We start from the raw sequence: 16,498 nt of genomic DNA, 5'->3' as shown, positions 1-16,498 counted from the left end.
GTCCCAACATCTTTGGAGTTTGTAGCTTTCATGAAATCCAAAATGAATATTTGGCATGACATTTCAAAATCTAAGTCTCACTTTCAACATTTGATATGTTATCTATATTCTATTGTGAATAAAATATAAGTTTATGAGATTTGTAAATTATTGCATTATTTTTAATTCACAATTTTTACAGTGTCCTAAATTTTTTGTAATCGGGTTTGTTCTAAAAGTAATTCTTTGGCCCGTAATCACAGGGACACTTAAAGTGCTGTATAGTACCACATTTTGGTGCTTCAAAGCTTCTTTAGCAGTTCTTCACCGGTTCTTCGGGATGATTGAGGTGCTATAGCACCGTTACCATATCCAGAACCTGTTGTTGAAGCCCATGTATGGGTCTTCAGCGTTTTTTTATAAGCCCCCCAAAAAACTTTTAGTGCCATATAGCATTTTATGTATGTAACTATAAATTTTTAAAAATTCAACAATATGCTCTCATGTGACCTAAAGTAGTAAAAATATCCAGTTTTAGTGTAGTTTATTACTGCCTGGATGGTTTTGTTGGGTTCACTTGTTTAACCATCAGCTATATCAATATGAGCATATGATAAAGGAATTTTATTTTGGAGGACAGAATTCAAAGAATGTATTACCATTTAAGAGGGCTTTATATAAACCCTGCTGAGACCAACTGAAACTTTGGACTCAAATGCTTAGTTACTGAGATAGCCCAGCTCTCTTGTGACAACTTCCCTGTGGGACAACTGGCCCCGGTCTTTTTTGTTTTTTATGTGTTGTTTGTTTGTGTTAAAATATAAATACATGTATATTCGAGCTTTCTTTTTAAACGAACAATATATATATAGACTATGTTTTTATTTAATCATTAAAGAAGACCTATAAGTCAGTCTCACACATTTATTAATTTATTTTTGTGAATTGAAATAACAGCAAAACAGTGACCTCTTGTGGTCAGTGGAGTGGACACATCGCCGTTTTTACACCTGAATCAAAAACTTTTTATGTAGGCTAATGTGGTAGTTTAAACAAATGTTTGGCATTAAAATATATAATATATTTTGTAATATATTATCTTATTATTATTATTGTTTAAGCAACATGTGCTGTCTTTCAAAATGAATTATAGGCTTAACGTGCTATAAACTTGATATTTAGTTTGTTTAATTCGTTTCTTACAAAGTCTTAAAGACTTTAAAATCTTCTAAACTACTGTTGTGCTACTTCAACGAAGTTTTAGGTTATAGTGAAAAAATACCACGATAATAATTCTTGATGATAATGATTATTTTGTAATTATACATAATAAATCATCATCAGCAGCAGCATCATCATCATCCTCATCATAAAGAGGCCAGCGTTTACAGAGCTTTCTGCACTGCCTATGACTGCAGTTTGAGAAATATTGACTTGATGTTGTGGCTTTACGTTGTACTTCCTATGTTGGCCGCTAGATGTAGCTTTAATGCAAGAATTGGCTCTTAAGGCCCTACAACTTCAATTTAATTTAGCATTAGGCCACACCAAGAGATTAGACTCACAACCCTCCCTTTCCATTTCTTCTTCAATTCTTAATATTTAACTTCTTTATCATGAAATCACTCTACACACAAAATATCCCTGTAAATGTGTATCTGAGGTAGTTTGTGGAATGAATTATTAGGCAACAAAAGACTAAAATATGTATTTATGTTAAAATATTCAAACCAGCAGTGTGCAACTCAACATATAGGCTAATGAACCTCCTTTCAAGGACTTTATTTGGACATTGAGAAGAATCCCTATCAAAGTCAGCCATGGACACACTTGCTTAGCCTATATTTATTTTCTTTTTTGCTGAATCCATAAAAATTCCTGATTACAGCTTGTGCGCTTGACACATTGATTGATATGATGCATTACACAAAAGATAGTAATAATCTGAACAGAATGTGATGCCTTATATGTAAACCCTGTTTCTGTGTTGTTTTGACAGTTGCCAGGGTTAATTGGCTGTGTTAAATTTGGAGATCTGTTCCACAGCTATGAACCCATGACTGTGGGCGACTCGCGCATCGAGAAACATGTTATGGCAGGGCACGCGATAATTACAGAGAGTGTTTGGGAACCGAGCAGGGGCTGCTGCCAACATGCACACAGTAGAAACACCTTGTGCCTCGGGCTAGGCAGACAGCCATCAGTGTCTGTCATCTTTCTGTTGCTCTCTCCTGCCCACCAACACTTACCTGCTCAAACTCTTTCACTCTTTTATTGAAAGATCTCTGTTTGTGAAGTCATGCCAGATTCTCTGAGGCTGATGAGCAATTTAACAAGTTTATACCAAGCTCCCTGTTAGGCAAAGGGAGCTAGTGTGGTGAAGAGGCTATATAGTGGAAAGTGTATGTGACTTTCAAAAATGCTTTCAGATTACCTTCCTGTCTGATTTATAACTTCTTAAAGGATTAGTTCACCCCAAAATGTAAATTCTGTCATCATTTACACACCCCATATGTTGTTTCCAAAACTGTAAGACCTTTTTTCAGCTTCGAAACACAAATGAAGATATTTTAATGAAATTTGAGTGATTTATGTCCCTCCATTGACAGCTAGATACTAGTTTGTCACTTCAAAAAGTTTATAAAGAGATTGTAAAACTAACCTTTAGGCTTTTATTCACAATTCAACATTCATCAATGCACACATTATTTGTATTAAATGGAAGCTCAAGCATGTTTGCTTGACGTGCAAGAACCAATGAGTTTTTGTGTTATACAGCTTTCTCAAGAACAAATGAGGTTCATTCTCATGTAACGCAGCACGTTTGAGCTTCCTCAAGAACCAATGAGGTTCATTCTCGTGTTACGCAGCACGTTTGAGCTTCCTCAAGAACCAATGAGGTTCATTCTTGTGTTACACAGCACGTTTGAGCTTCCTCAAGAACCAATGAGGTTCATTCTTGTGTTACGTAGCACGATTGAGCTTCCTTGAGAACCAATGAGGTTCATTCTCGTGTTACGCAGCACGTTTGAGCTTCCTCAAGAACCAATGAGGTTCATTCTTGTGTTACGCAGCACGTTTGAGCTTCCTAAAGAACCAATGAGGTTCATTCTTGTGTTACACAGCACGTTTGAGCTTCCTCAAGAACCAATGAGGTTCATTGTTGTGTTACGCAGCACGTTTGAGCTTCCTCAAGAACCAATGAGGTTCATTCTTGTGTTACGCAGCACGTTTGAGCTTCCTAAAGAACCAATGAGGTTCATTCTCATGTTACACAGCACGTTTGAGCTTCCTAAAGAACCAATGAGGTTCATTCTTGTGTTACACAGCACGTTTGAGCTTCCTAAAGAACCAATGAGGTTCATTCTTGTGTTACGCAGCACGTTTGAGCTTCCTCAAGAACCAATGAGGTTCATTGTTGTGTTACTCAGCATGCTTGAGCTTCCTAAAGAACCAATGAGGTTCATTCTCGTGTTACGCAGCACGCTTGAGCTTCCTCAAGAACCAATGAGGTTCATTCTCGTGTTACTCAGCACGCTTGAGCTTCCTAAAGAACCAATGAGGTTCATTCTCGTGTTACTCAGCATGCTTGAGCTTCCTAAAGAACCAATGAGGTTCATTCTCGTGTTACGCAGCACGCTTGAGCTTCCTCAAGAACCAATGAGGTTCATTCTCGTGTTACGCAGCACGTTTGAGCTTCCTAAAGAACCAATGAGGTTCATTCTCGTGTTACTCAGCACGCTTGAGCTTCCTAAAGAACCAATGAGGTTCATTCTCGTGTTACGCAGCACGCTTGAGCTTCCTCAAAAACCAATGAGGTTCATCCCCGTGTTACGCAGCACGTTTGAGCTTCCTCAAGAACCAATAAGGTTCATTCTCGTGTTACGCAGCACGCTTGAGCTTCCTCAAGAACCAATGAGGTTCATTCTTGTGTTACGCAGCACGCTTGAGCTTCCTAAAGAACCAATGAGGTTCATTCTTGTGTTACGCAGCACGTTTGAGCTTCCTAAAGAACCAATGAGGTTCATTGTCGTGTTACTCAGCATGCTTGAGCTTCCTAAAGAACCAATGAGGTTCATTCTCGTGTTACGCAGCACGCTTGAGCTTCCTCAAGAACCAATGAGGTTCATTCTCGTGTTACGCAGCACGTTTGAGCTTCCTAAAGAACCGATGAGGTTAATTCTCGTGTTACGCAGCACGTTTGAGCTTCCTAAAGAACCAATGAGGTTCATTCTCGTGTTACTCAGCACGCTTGAGCTTCCTAAAGAACCAATGAGGTTCATTCTCGTGTTACGCAGCACGCTTGAGCTTCCTAAAGACCCAATGAGGTTCATTCTCGTGTTACGCAGCACGTTTGAGCTTCCTCAAGAACCAATGAGGTTCATTCTCGTGTTACGCAGCACGTTTGAGCTTCCTAGAGAACCAATGAGGTTCATTCTTGTGTTACGCAGCACGCTTGAGCTTCCTAAAGAACCGATGAGGTTCATTCTCGTGTTACGCAGCATGTTTGAGCTTCCTCGAGAACCAATGAGGTTCATTCTCGTGTTACGCAGCACGTTTGAGCTTCCTCGAGAACCAATGAGGTTCATTCTCGTGTTACGCAGCACGTTTGAGTCTCTTCAAAACCTTTTAAACAAACCTCTCAATTTGTTTTACAATCTCTTTATAAACTTTTTCAAGCGCCAAAGTGGTAGGCCTAGTTAGACTGTCAATGGAGACCTTATGTCCAAATCTGTTCCTCCATGTGTCCCCTTTATAGGTTACTAATTTAGGGTTAGGTTTAGGGTTAGACAGTCTATAGTAAACAAGGGGGAAAGACTTTTGGACAGGGACAGAAATTTCTCAGATGTAAAATATCTTCATATATATTTTGAAGATGAATGAAAGTATTGGAATTAAACAAGGGTTAGTAATTGATTAAATCTTTTTGAATTTTCAGGCGAACTAAGCCTTTAAGAGGGTAACCTGTGTTTAATGGCTTTTTTAACAAAATGTGACAACGTTCCCCGATATAATCTGATCTATAACTCAACATTTCTGTAAAAAAGAAAAGTTTTCTTAGTTGTAAATAAAACAGCTTACTAGACTAGACAAGAAAATACTTCAATCTTTCTACTTTGAAAATTAATGTTTAGTTCAATTAGTATGGCTACTAGCCATTTTAGTTGGCTAATTAAAGTGAAATTAACATTGATTCAAAGTAATTTTTTTCAGTGTACAATGGCAGTTTTTATTTGCTAAGGAGAAGGCATTGAGAAGGGACCTTTCCTCTTGAGCACAAAGATTTGCCTCAATTACTGAATTGCTTCCATATGTGGATCTGGCAGTTTCTCCCGCTGCCCCCTCCAGCCCCTCTCTAGCTCCTTCCTTTCTTTCTCCTCGTTCTCTCTCCATGTCTTTTAGCGACTTCCTTCCCCTGACTTCTATCTGTTTTTTAGCCGTACTATATTTTTCCGCCTTGCTTTCTTTCCCTTAGTCCCGCGAACAGGTTTGAAAAGGCCACATTTGAAAACAAAGTCCGTCTTAATCAGAACATCCTGGTACTTTTGGCAGTGTGCTTCACGTGTGCTGATTCAATTAGAGCGAGAGAGCCAGGGACAGAATGCGCCTGGATCAGAAAACGAGAGAGAGAGAGAGAGAGAGAGAGAGAGAGAGAGAGAGAGAGAGAGAGAGAGAGAGAGAGAGAGAGAGAGAGAGAGAGAGAGAGAGAGAGAGAGAGAGAGAGAGAGAGAGAGAGTTGGAGGGGGGCATAAAGTAAAAGAAGCGAATGAAAAGAAGAAAGAAAAAATGTGGTTTTACCAAAAGAATTCTGACTGGAGGGAGGCAGCCTGGTGAGTGCAATAGGGAAAGGTGGAAAATGAGAAGCGAAGGAGAGGGAGAGAGCAAAATGTTTTTTGACAGAGGTCGGTTCAGAGAGGGTTCATGGTGACATCATGGCTGATTGTGAGGAAAGTATAGACAGGAGGGCCATTCACCTTTCATTGGACACATATGTTGGAGGGTAGGCCGCATACTCATTTGCATGCGCTTATTGGCACTCTGTTAGTTTTTTCCTACAACTCTGTTTGGACCTCCATAGCACGCTCCCTATTTTGACTCGCGCACACAAACATACAAAAATAAGTACAAGCATGCGCAGATATGCAACCGCATATTAAATATGACATGTGGCTTATATATTTACATGAACTTTAATGCAAAATATGAACCACAGCCTGGCCCTTTCTCCCCCTTATAGCTTTTTCCAAAAGCTCTCTGTTGTTTTTCCCCGTGCATGTTATTTTTTCATGTCAGTTGGAGTCTAAATGTGTACATTTTGCCAGGCGGAATGAATGAGGCCTTTTATAGGTGTGCATTTGACTTTGAAACTGAAAACTGATGCTTTCCGTGTGCGCGTTTATGTATGTCTTTACGTGTGCGTGCTTTTGCTTATTTGCGCGTGCATGCCCGCCTCTCTCTCTCTCTTTCTCTCCGCATGTCTCGTTTCAGCACAAAACTTCACATGACATCAATCTGCATGCAAGGAAATAGTGATCTCATTACAGGCATCTTGTTCCTGATTAAAACCTGCCGTAGCCACCAGCCTCTCTCTTTCTGTCTCTCTCCTCCCCTCCCCTTTTAGTTTTTTTCCCCCTTTCCCTTTTCCATCCAGACCAACTGGTTCTTGGCACAAATAAATACACTTCTTAGTGGGAATGTTATTTGTTTATTTATTTGCACTCGAGTCATGACAATTAAAAAGGGAAAGGCGGGTATTGGATGGGGGGAAAAATGAAGTAGGAAAGGAACAAAATGAATCAGAGACCTTTAAGATTAGTTATGTCAGAGCAAAGAGTGATGACATACAACTGTTGTGAAGAAGAAACCGGTCTAAATTCTTGATTGTTGATGAGTGCACGCCACATCCTCCATTTTGGCATAGAGTCATATGTTATTTGACTTGCTATGGCAATTTAATAACAAACTATTTTAGTCATTTACTGAAGGTTTTTCCAAAAAGGACTATTTAATCGCATAGAACAACACGATGACTTTATAGGATGGCTAAGTGTTTGCTAAAATCTCAGCAGAAACAGTATGTCATCTGATAATAGTTCACCTAATATATTATGACTGCTACTACTCATTTGATGAATGGATTATTCATGCATATTTGAAGAAGAGTCATTCAGTAATCCGTATTCAGACTATAATTTTATGCCAGGACATTATTGGTAAAAGAGATAGTTCACTTAAAAATGAAAATTATCCTATGATTTGCTCGCCGTCAAACCATCCTAGGTGTATATGACATTCTTCTTTCTGACGAATACGTGGCTAATCCAAGCATTATAATGGCATCCCAAAATTTAAAGCCCAAAAAAGTGTATCCATCCATTATGAAAAGTAATATTAAAATTAATAAAGGCCTGAAGCAAAGCGATGGGGTTGTGTAATAAAAATTCATATTTAAAACTTTATAAAGTAAAATATCTAGCTTCTGGCCGATCGCCTTCTGTATACAATTTATGAAGAAAGTGTAACACCTTTCACAGTTCAAAACGCTTACACTACGGCCGATGTCATCGTTGCGGTTAATTACGTGTGAGTTGTATACGGAAGGCAGTCTGCTGGAAGCTAGATATTTTACTTTATATGTGTTAAATATAGATATTTTTCTTGAAAAAAACCCCCATTGTTACGCTTCAGAAGGCCTTTATTAATCCCACAGAGCTGTGTGGATTACTTTGGATGATTGCACTTTTTTTGGGCTTCAAATTTTGGGCCGCCATTCACTGCCTTTATAAAGCTTGGAGGAGCCAAAACATTTTTTTAATATAACTCTGAGTATTCATCTAAAGGAAGAATGTAATCATGGGGTAATTTTTGGGTGAACTATCCCTTTAGGTTTACAGACAAAATCAATAGACCCTTTTCACAGATTGTGATGACACGTTCTAACGGTCATCAATATGATAAATCCTGCAATGTGTTTTGTATTTGCATTTTTTATTAAATGCCTATGTACATTTATAAAACAAATAGTTTGTATTATATTACTTTTGCATCAAATTACAAAAAAACAACTTACCGCTGCTGTAAGGATGTTTCTAATACAGCGGGAGTGATGGTAACAATAACATCTTTCTTTCTTTTTACTGTCGTTATCAATCTCACTCTATTTTTTTCCTCTTTTTGAAAGTTGTGAAATCACTGCATTTTTTCTTTTGCTATTTGAGAAAATGGGGACACAAAAAATATATTAAATGTATTCTATCATTCACCGCTATAAAAATTAACCCAACTATGACTGAGAAATCCGGAAATGTGAAAAGGGTCTATTCAGAAAATTCCCTCATATTAAAGTCACCATTTTTAATTCTTAATTGTTTATGGAATATTGCAGCAATTAAAGATGCACTGTGTACATTTTAGCATCATCTAGCGGTCAGATTTAGAATTACAACTGCTTACCCCTCTCTTTCAAAGCAAATAGAGAAGCTACGGTGGCTGACAAAGGACAAAGATGTCGTCTGAGACAGTGGAGAGTTGCTAGCGCTCTGTAGAGCAGTGTGTCTGTTTAGGGCAGGGGTAGGGAAAGTTGATCCTGGAGAGCCACTGTCCTAGCTTGACAAGCCAGACCCACATCAAGATGTTTGCTCTGGAAACATACCATTGACAGGGCTCAATCCGAGGGGCGGGATAAACGGCTGTCTTTCAAACTCCCTCTGCACGCATTGGATAGCGCGACAACCAACCAGAAAAATGTGAAGCGGAGCTGATTGATTAAACTCTCGCCGTATTCGGTCGGCAAAACTCTGAACACATCTTCCCTTTTTAAGAAAAATCTTCTCTTTATGTTAAGCCCCGCCCACCGACTCTATACACGATGTGATTGGCCTGACCAGAGTTTGGTTTTTACAGCTCATATGTGTATTGAGAGTTGCTAGACGACACTCGCGGCAGATTAGATTTGCTGCCGCTAGGGTGCGTCTAGATTTCTAGGCTACCACTGCCCTGCAGAGTTTAGATCCAACCCTAATCAAACAATCCTAAACAAGCTAATCAAGGTCTTCAGGATTACTAAAATTACAGATAAGTGACTGCTTTTTTACAGGGTTGGAGCTTAACTGTGCAGGGCAGTGGCACTCAGGATCAAGGTTCCTTATCCCTGGTTTAAAGCTACTGCAGAAACATGGCGCCGTTTATTTCACTATAAGGGGTTTATGTAGATAAAAATTGCTAGATAGAAAATGACCAAAGCAGCTATCTTTACACTGCAAAGGTTTCTCTGATGCCTCTTTTCATTTACACAGAACCAAGTGTTATGTGTCTTTAGGGCAGAGGTGGGTCAGAGCAGGCATCTCATAGCCATTACAGTTTAGGGCCACACGATTATGACAAAAATCATTATTGTTGATCATTGCCATTAATAATGTACTCGTGATTGTCAATGTGTATTAATAGAACATCAAAAAAAAAAAAAAAATCTGCCAGGACCATAGTCGTCAAAGATGATTGATTGACTATTAGCAATAGTTTGGATTGGCAGTATGGTTTTGTTCTGGACAAGAACTCCCTGCACACCCATGCAGCCTAGCATGATAAGAGCAGGGAGAGTAGCAACAACCCTTAGGGTAAACAGAACAGAACCAACATAATGTATTGCAGATATCATTAATGTTGATAATAAATGTACAAATAATTCAGGAATTTAGTCTGATTCAAGGGGAATTATAATACCAAATCCTGACTAGACAAGAGAAGGAGCTAGGGCTGGAGGAAGGTAAATGAGCTCTGGAAAACGCAATAGCTGCTGAGAGCACTGAAGGATCTTATATATGTGTGCTGTGATATGTCGTACTCCTATAGGTAGACATGATCAGCCTGCCAGAACTGATCCTATATGCTTGATTTTTGTGTGGGGAGAAACTGAACAGCATTCACATACAAAACAAGCTGAGAACCATTTATGAGTTTAATGAGTTTATTGACGTTTTACGCATTAGTAAATCAATACTTTCCATTGGTTCACTTAGTAGCATGAAAAACAAAACAGTTATTAAAATTGAGAATAAATTATGTACAAGAAAGCGAGCAAAGATCTTTCCAATTGTCATTGACACGGTCAAAATCAGTCTTGCAAAACTTTGTGTTATGATGACTGAAGCTGACTACACTGCACTATAAAACTCTTACTTACAGTACATCGATGCAATTGATTTATGATGAGAGAAGTCATGAACATGCAAAACTGATTGCTGAATGTCAGTGAGCTCATGCCGGGCAGTTTCAGCTGGGCTGCGTTCAGCACCAACAAAACGTTGCAAAACTTTTTTTAAACGGAAACGGTGCTGCGTTGAACGCCCTGTTCTGATGGCAACTGAGAAGGCCATTCTTTGTTTTCTTTTTCAAGAATTTCAGAGCCTGATGAAATTGATATAAATGTGTGTTTAATTCTACAAAATAAGCTTGATAAAATCACTGCCCTTGCCGTCAAGAATAAAAGAGAACATCCCAATCGATTGAAGGGATTTGTGGAAACGGTGGTTCCTAATGATTGTGATCCAACATTTGCCTTACATTTCAGGATGAAGGATAGCCTAATCCTAGCCTGACGGGCCATACTCAATTCTGGTCAGAATATGAGTCTGAAACTGCTCCATTGGGCTGTGATTATGAGGCGTGTTTCAACCGAACCAGGAAAGACATCAATTGGATAGACCTACAACCAATCAGAGCAACGAAGCGATGCATTATCAAATGTCAACAGAGCTCAACTGCACTGTGTTGCCACATCCGCTTTTTTTCTGCAGGTTGTTTTCTACATCCACGGGTTGAAGCGACTATTATGTGATATAAAGACCCATGAGTGCGAATTTTAGCAGGCAACCTTCCCAAAATAACACACATTTTACCCCCCAAACGCCATTTTTCCCCCGGAGAACCCCCCGAGAAGCTATTGTTTAGGGCAAGTAGTTGGCGGTTTTGTTGTAAAAACTTGGCTACCCTGTCTGCACGCGCGCTGGTATCAGGCTGGAATACACAATCTTTGCCGGTGTTGTAAAAAAATAAAATAATTTAATGATACACAGAGTACTTACCCAACATGATAGTCATTTCTGAGAGAAATTGTGAAGGTGAATGCATATACAAACAGGCTCTCCATTTAGGATTCGAACAAATATAATCCAAGCCCCTATGATGACGTTAGTGATTACGTTACTGTTGATCATCTGTCCACCATCGTCTAAAGCCCGCCCTGATGATTTCATTGGTCCGAACAGTTTCTGTTCAGGGATAATTACTCCTCTATGGAGCGAGACCAGACCGAACTGCCCGACCTGAAAATGTTGTGGGCGGGGCTAAATTCGGCTGGCATCCAGGCTAGCCTAATCCACTTCTTACCTCTGAGATTGTGTTATGATCTATATGACCTTATTTTTTATTGTGAGAATTAGGCTTATCATTATTTACTGATTACTGTTTGATACTGTAATATTTACCATTATAATCAGAGGAGTATAAACGTTTATGAAATCGTCACTCCACAATACAATAGCAAAATTTATAAATATGTATAGTATTTTTATGTTACAGTAACCAGTGTCTAGCACACCTTCCTAAGGAAAGAATATGGGCCAGAAGACATTGCAATTACTAAATGATATTTAAACAGACTATAAAACTATAAAATTCTAACAACAATCATGTTTTCTTATCTTTCTGAACCGAGCTGGAGCGTACACATTTATAAACAACTTTACTTGGACCCATTGTGCGAGCTGCCTCTTTAACACGGCGTGGTTTATATACATGTTGCTGCTGATTGAGCTGACATATTTAACACACCCATCAAACGAGAGAAAGCGGCTCTCAAACCCGTTGCACACCGTTTCCAGGAAACATGACGTTCAACCGGAAACCATAGCAAAACGTTGCGCACCGGTTTGAACGTTGAATGTGCCCAATTTCTTTTCCACAGATGACTAATTTAAATGCGTTTTATTGGCCATTGCATTCATGTGCTCAACAAAAACATCAGTGACTGGTTGTAAACGCTGCAAAAAACAAAATAAAACATTGTAATACTGTAATAGACACTCTTTTCACATTTTTGCAACAGACGATCAAAATGATTGCAAGGGACAATATTTAGTCGCCGGGTATTGGTAGTGACATGTCCCTAACGTCCCTACTAAATTAGACACCCTAATTGCACAAACAAATGACATCTCTTCTCATCTGATGTGTTTGCCGGCATGAGGGCGGGACATCGTGTCACTCACATGAGATCACAGCAATTGTAAGCCACAATGGTCCAATCAATTCCAGATGGACAAAATCAAGTCCCGTCATACATTTTTTTCTTGTTCAAGAAGCCGTTTTCTCTGATACAGGTCACAAAAGAGAAAGAAAAGACTTCCATTTCATGCTGACTTTAACATTTCCTATGTGTCCTACACATTTGACACTGCGTTTTGCATACTAATACACAGACACAAGAATTCTATACAAAAGAAGAATATATAAAAGCAGGTGCAATGTAATGTGAAAGACAAGGACAAAGACTGTTAGATGCACAGGTAGTCTGAGAGAAGGAGGAGTGCAAGAGAGGAAGAGAGAGAGAGATAGCAGTCTGATCTATCTTCATTATCCTCCACTCTGCAGTCTCCCAACACAGAGATCATAAATCTCAACCTCCAGCACACTTCACTGACAACGAAACACAAACACTGCTAACCTCTGACCTCTCTCCTGCTACTGACACACAGACACATACTCACTCAGAGACACGCGGAGAATGACAGCACATACTGTAATATTTTTTCTTAATTCTAAAGTAGGTGCTCAATCGAAAATGCATACGTGCAATTAAACCTTTTACTACTAATACTTACCCTTTTTTATTAGAACTAACTATTAAATAACCTCAGTCATCACATTCTGAACTTAGTTAACTGCTTTGGACAGATAGTATGTTTACAGAGAGAGATCTGCAGATGAAGCTGTGTATTATACAGTTGTGTGGCAAAGCAAACCACTTCCTGTTGACTTGTGCGTTGCAACCTATAATGCCAGCCCTGCTAAAGTGGCCTACTGCTACACTTTAGCTAAGCAGTTTATAGCAGATCAAAATCTTTTACAATGACGATTGATTCAAAGCAGTGTCACAGTGTTAAACAGGACAATATTGCAACAACATTTGATTCGGCTGTAAAGTCGTTTTTTGAGAAAACGGTAATGTTACCAGCTTATTTTAATTTATCATATAGCGACAATGTTGCCAGATCAGTATTATAGTTTATGAAATTAATTAAGACCTAATACATTTATTTTATTTGGATATTTAGTTGAATAGCTTACATCGAAATGTTAGTGTCCCCAACTGAACAAGCCAAGCCAAAGGTGGCAAGGAACCAAAACTCCATCAGGGCATGATGGAGAAAAATAAACCTTGGGGGAAACCAGTCTCAGTCAGGGTGCCAGTTCTCCTCTGGCCTGTTAACAAACAGTGTATGATTAATTTGAAGTTCATGTTAAGTCCAGCACTACCTGAATGCAACCTTTGTTCACAGCAAAGTTGTTTTATGTGCAACTATCCACATAATTATCAGTATTGTATATTGCGAGTTCCATTTGATTTATTTTATAGACTTACTGACAGACCCAAGGCTGAACCTGACGTGCCACCTCCCTGAGCTTGGGATGGCACTGTCAAAGAGGAGCCAGTTAAGGTGTGTCTTCACAGTGAGGTTTGTGGGGGTTTCTTTTAACCAAAGCCAGTGCAGAATGGCAGCTTTTGGAAGAACCAGGCAAACGCCCAGAACCACAAACAAGCCAGCACAGAACTGTTCCATACAAACACAAACTGCACACTGCTATAAAACACATAGAAAGTGGCATATAGCCGGACACACCCTCTGCAAGTTTGGAACTTCCCATATTTACAGACTCCCCTCATCAAAAAGATGCAATTTTCCTGTGACATTTGTAGCAAATCAATCATCGTTATTTATGACAACCATCAAATAATCCATCAGTGGATGCTAACTGTAACTTTTCAACCTAAAATTGTTGAATGTTTATGTTTTATCTGTTTTCATGTGTCATTTAACACTGTTTTTCACACTTTAAAGCATTGGCACCGTGATTTAGGGTTTTCACTCTTTCATGTTTAGTGCACATTATTGCATTTTGATGACGATTACACCGGAATAACACGCACCAGTGAATCGGTCACAATAAGACCAGGAACGTGCACGGTCAATTTTTATTTCATGTCAAGGAGAAACTGTATCCACTTTAAGGAGTTACTCATTGGCATTCCTACATCATGTGCTACTCAGTACATGTCACTTTGTGAATACACAGAGTTCAAGGAGTGAGAAAAAGAGGGAGAAAGAAAGAGGGGCAGAGAATTAAAAACAGAAATTTAAGCTTGCCTCTGTTTCTTCCCTCTAGGCATTTTGTGGCTTGTGAAAAATGTGCTGTATATTTGAAGGGTGGAGTCACGTGACCCAGACAGGGTTCATGAATCAGAGCGCATAATTATTTCTAAGAGAGACGAAAAGAAGAGAAAGAGGGAGGGAGAGAGAGAGAGAGAGAGAGAGAGAGAGAGAGAGAGAGAGAGAGAGAGAGAGAGAGAGAGAGAGAGAGAGAGAGAGAGAGAGAGAGAGAGAGAGAGAGGGCAGAGAAAAAGGAAGAAGATAGAAAGAAACGACCGTGTAGTGTTAAGGGAGTCTGATGAACGGAGAGATTGAGCTTCTCTTTACTTCTCCTCGCGGATTTCAGTCACAACGGGTGAGTTCAACTTTCACAGAACTGATGTAACGATGTTTTGATTAAGTTTACTCTCTTATGTCTGTCATATATGATACATATAACAACGGAGAAACCGGAATGATTTAAAACTACATTTGAGTAGACGGGATAGAGAAGCGAGAGTGGTAAAAGAATCGCAACTTTTTGTTTGTTCGTTACGCTCGCGCGACTCGGTTCTCTTGAATTCATCTAATTGTAGCGCGTGCGCTGTGTGTGTGTTTTCATTTATATTCGTGCGGCGTTGATGTTTGACGTGCAAGTGTTTTCTTGATCCGCGACGTGTTTGAAGAGATTCTCTTTCCTAGTGAGTTGTAGCCTACCTTGACACACGTAAAACATTCCTCTGACTGGTCTTTCTAGCCGTAAGTGTTAATGCAATAACCCCGATGCTTACAAGTTTTAACTATGTGTTTGTAAATCTGAGATTAATGTCTGCAAGATAATGTGCTACAACTTGTTTGTTAAGGGAGAGGTGTTTTCACAAGCATCTCATGCAATTTAAAAAATATGATAATGAGGTTTCATGGTATGAACCTCGATACATTTAGAGACATAGGCTAACTGGAAATTTAGTTCTTTAAATGGATAGGGGATAACATTTTGATAATGTATTTTTTCTGTAATGACAATGAATGAATGGCGACTGAAGATGTTACACCTATAAACGGATGCAATCTCACCATACACAGTCCATACAACTCACTTTTAAAGGCCATGAGAGGGTGGAAGGAGCAGATTAAGAAGTTTTCACTCACTCTTCATTTTGACATCTGCCCAATAGCTCTTAATGAGAAAAGTGGTTATTTGTAAAAGATTTGATTTTTTTCAATGAATTGGTTGATCCAATTCACAAAGCTGCTCGGAATGATTTATTCCGGTTCTTGAGTTCACTCAATAGTCCAGACACAGGAACATTGTCAGTTCAAAACTTTAATTATTATGGCTTTCGAAGACTTAAGAGCATGTGGATGCTTTTATGATATATTTTTTTTAGCGATTCTTCCATCCCTCTTGAGGTTTGAAAGCATTCCGTCCACATTCATTATAATTACATGGAATGGAAAATAACAACCTGGAGATTTTGCAAAACTTGTGTGTCATGCAGAAAAATAACATTTCATAAGGGCGAGCAAAGTAATGACACACTTTTTATTTTTGAGTGAACTATCCCTTTAAGATAACTGCATTTTGGCATTGCACAATGCAATCACCTTTTGAACAAGTGTTCCATGTTTTAAAGTAACAAAATGCATACAAATGCATATATCAGTGTGGTAACAGGACTTTTTGTGTTACTTTTTCTATTGTGTTACCTGATGGGTGAATTTGCAGCACTGTGAAACTCATTTAATGTAGCACCTGTTCTTTGTGCTTTTCTCTGACTCACTCTGTGATCTGACAGAATTAGCTTTCTTTTGCTTTTCAACATGTTGTGTGTGAGTTTATGCCAGCGGTGTTTAACAGTGTCAGAGCCAACTGTGATTTATGAGATCTTCTTTTAACATGTGACAGAATGTTCACATCCAAACACACATCTGGAGCTGAGGAGAAGTCTGAGCGCGTTACAACATTAAAAACAACAGACTTACTCCACGCATGCACAAACAAATGTATACACGGCTGTTTTTTTTAAACGAGAAAGGAATGGGCCAGCCCTATTCTGTCTTGAGCTGTTTATGTCTCACAGATCAGCAACATGAGTTTACATGAACTC

General features: G+C 39.0%; 1 protein-coding gene across 2 annotated transcripts in view; it reads left to right on the top strand.

Moving 5' to 3' along the window:
- Positions 1-16,498, top strand: part of rarga (retinoic acid receptor gamma a) — an 89,991-nt gene that overhangs the window by 13,961 nt on the left and 59,532 nt on the right. The window contains exon 1 of one of the 2 annotated variants that reach the window (XM_067445729.1): positions 14,625-14,763. The exons of the other annotated variant lie outside the window; for it this stretch is intronic. The gene's annotated coding sequence lies outside the window, so the exon portion shown is untranslated. Of the gene's footprint in view, positions 1-14,624; positions 14,764-16,498 lie in introns of those variants that run through there. 2 annotated transcript variants of the gene reach the window in all.

The sequence above is a fragment of the Pseudorasbora parva genome, chromosome 6 (assembly GCF_024679245.1).
Source record: "Pseudorasbora parva isolate DD20220531a chromosome 6, ASM2467924v1, whole genome shotgun sequence".
NCBI lineage: Eukaryota > Metazoa > Chordata > Actinopteri > Cypriniformes > Gobionidae > Pseudorasbora > Pseudorasbora parva.
This window is presented reverse-complemented; position numbering and strand designations above follow the sequence as displayed.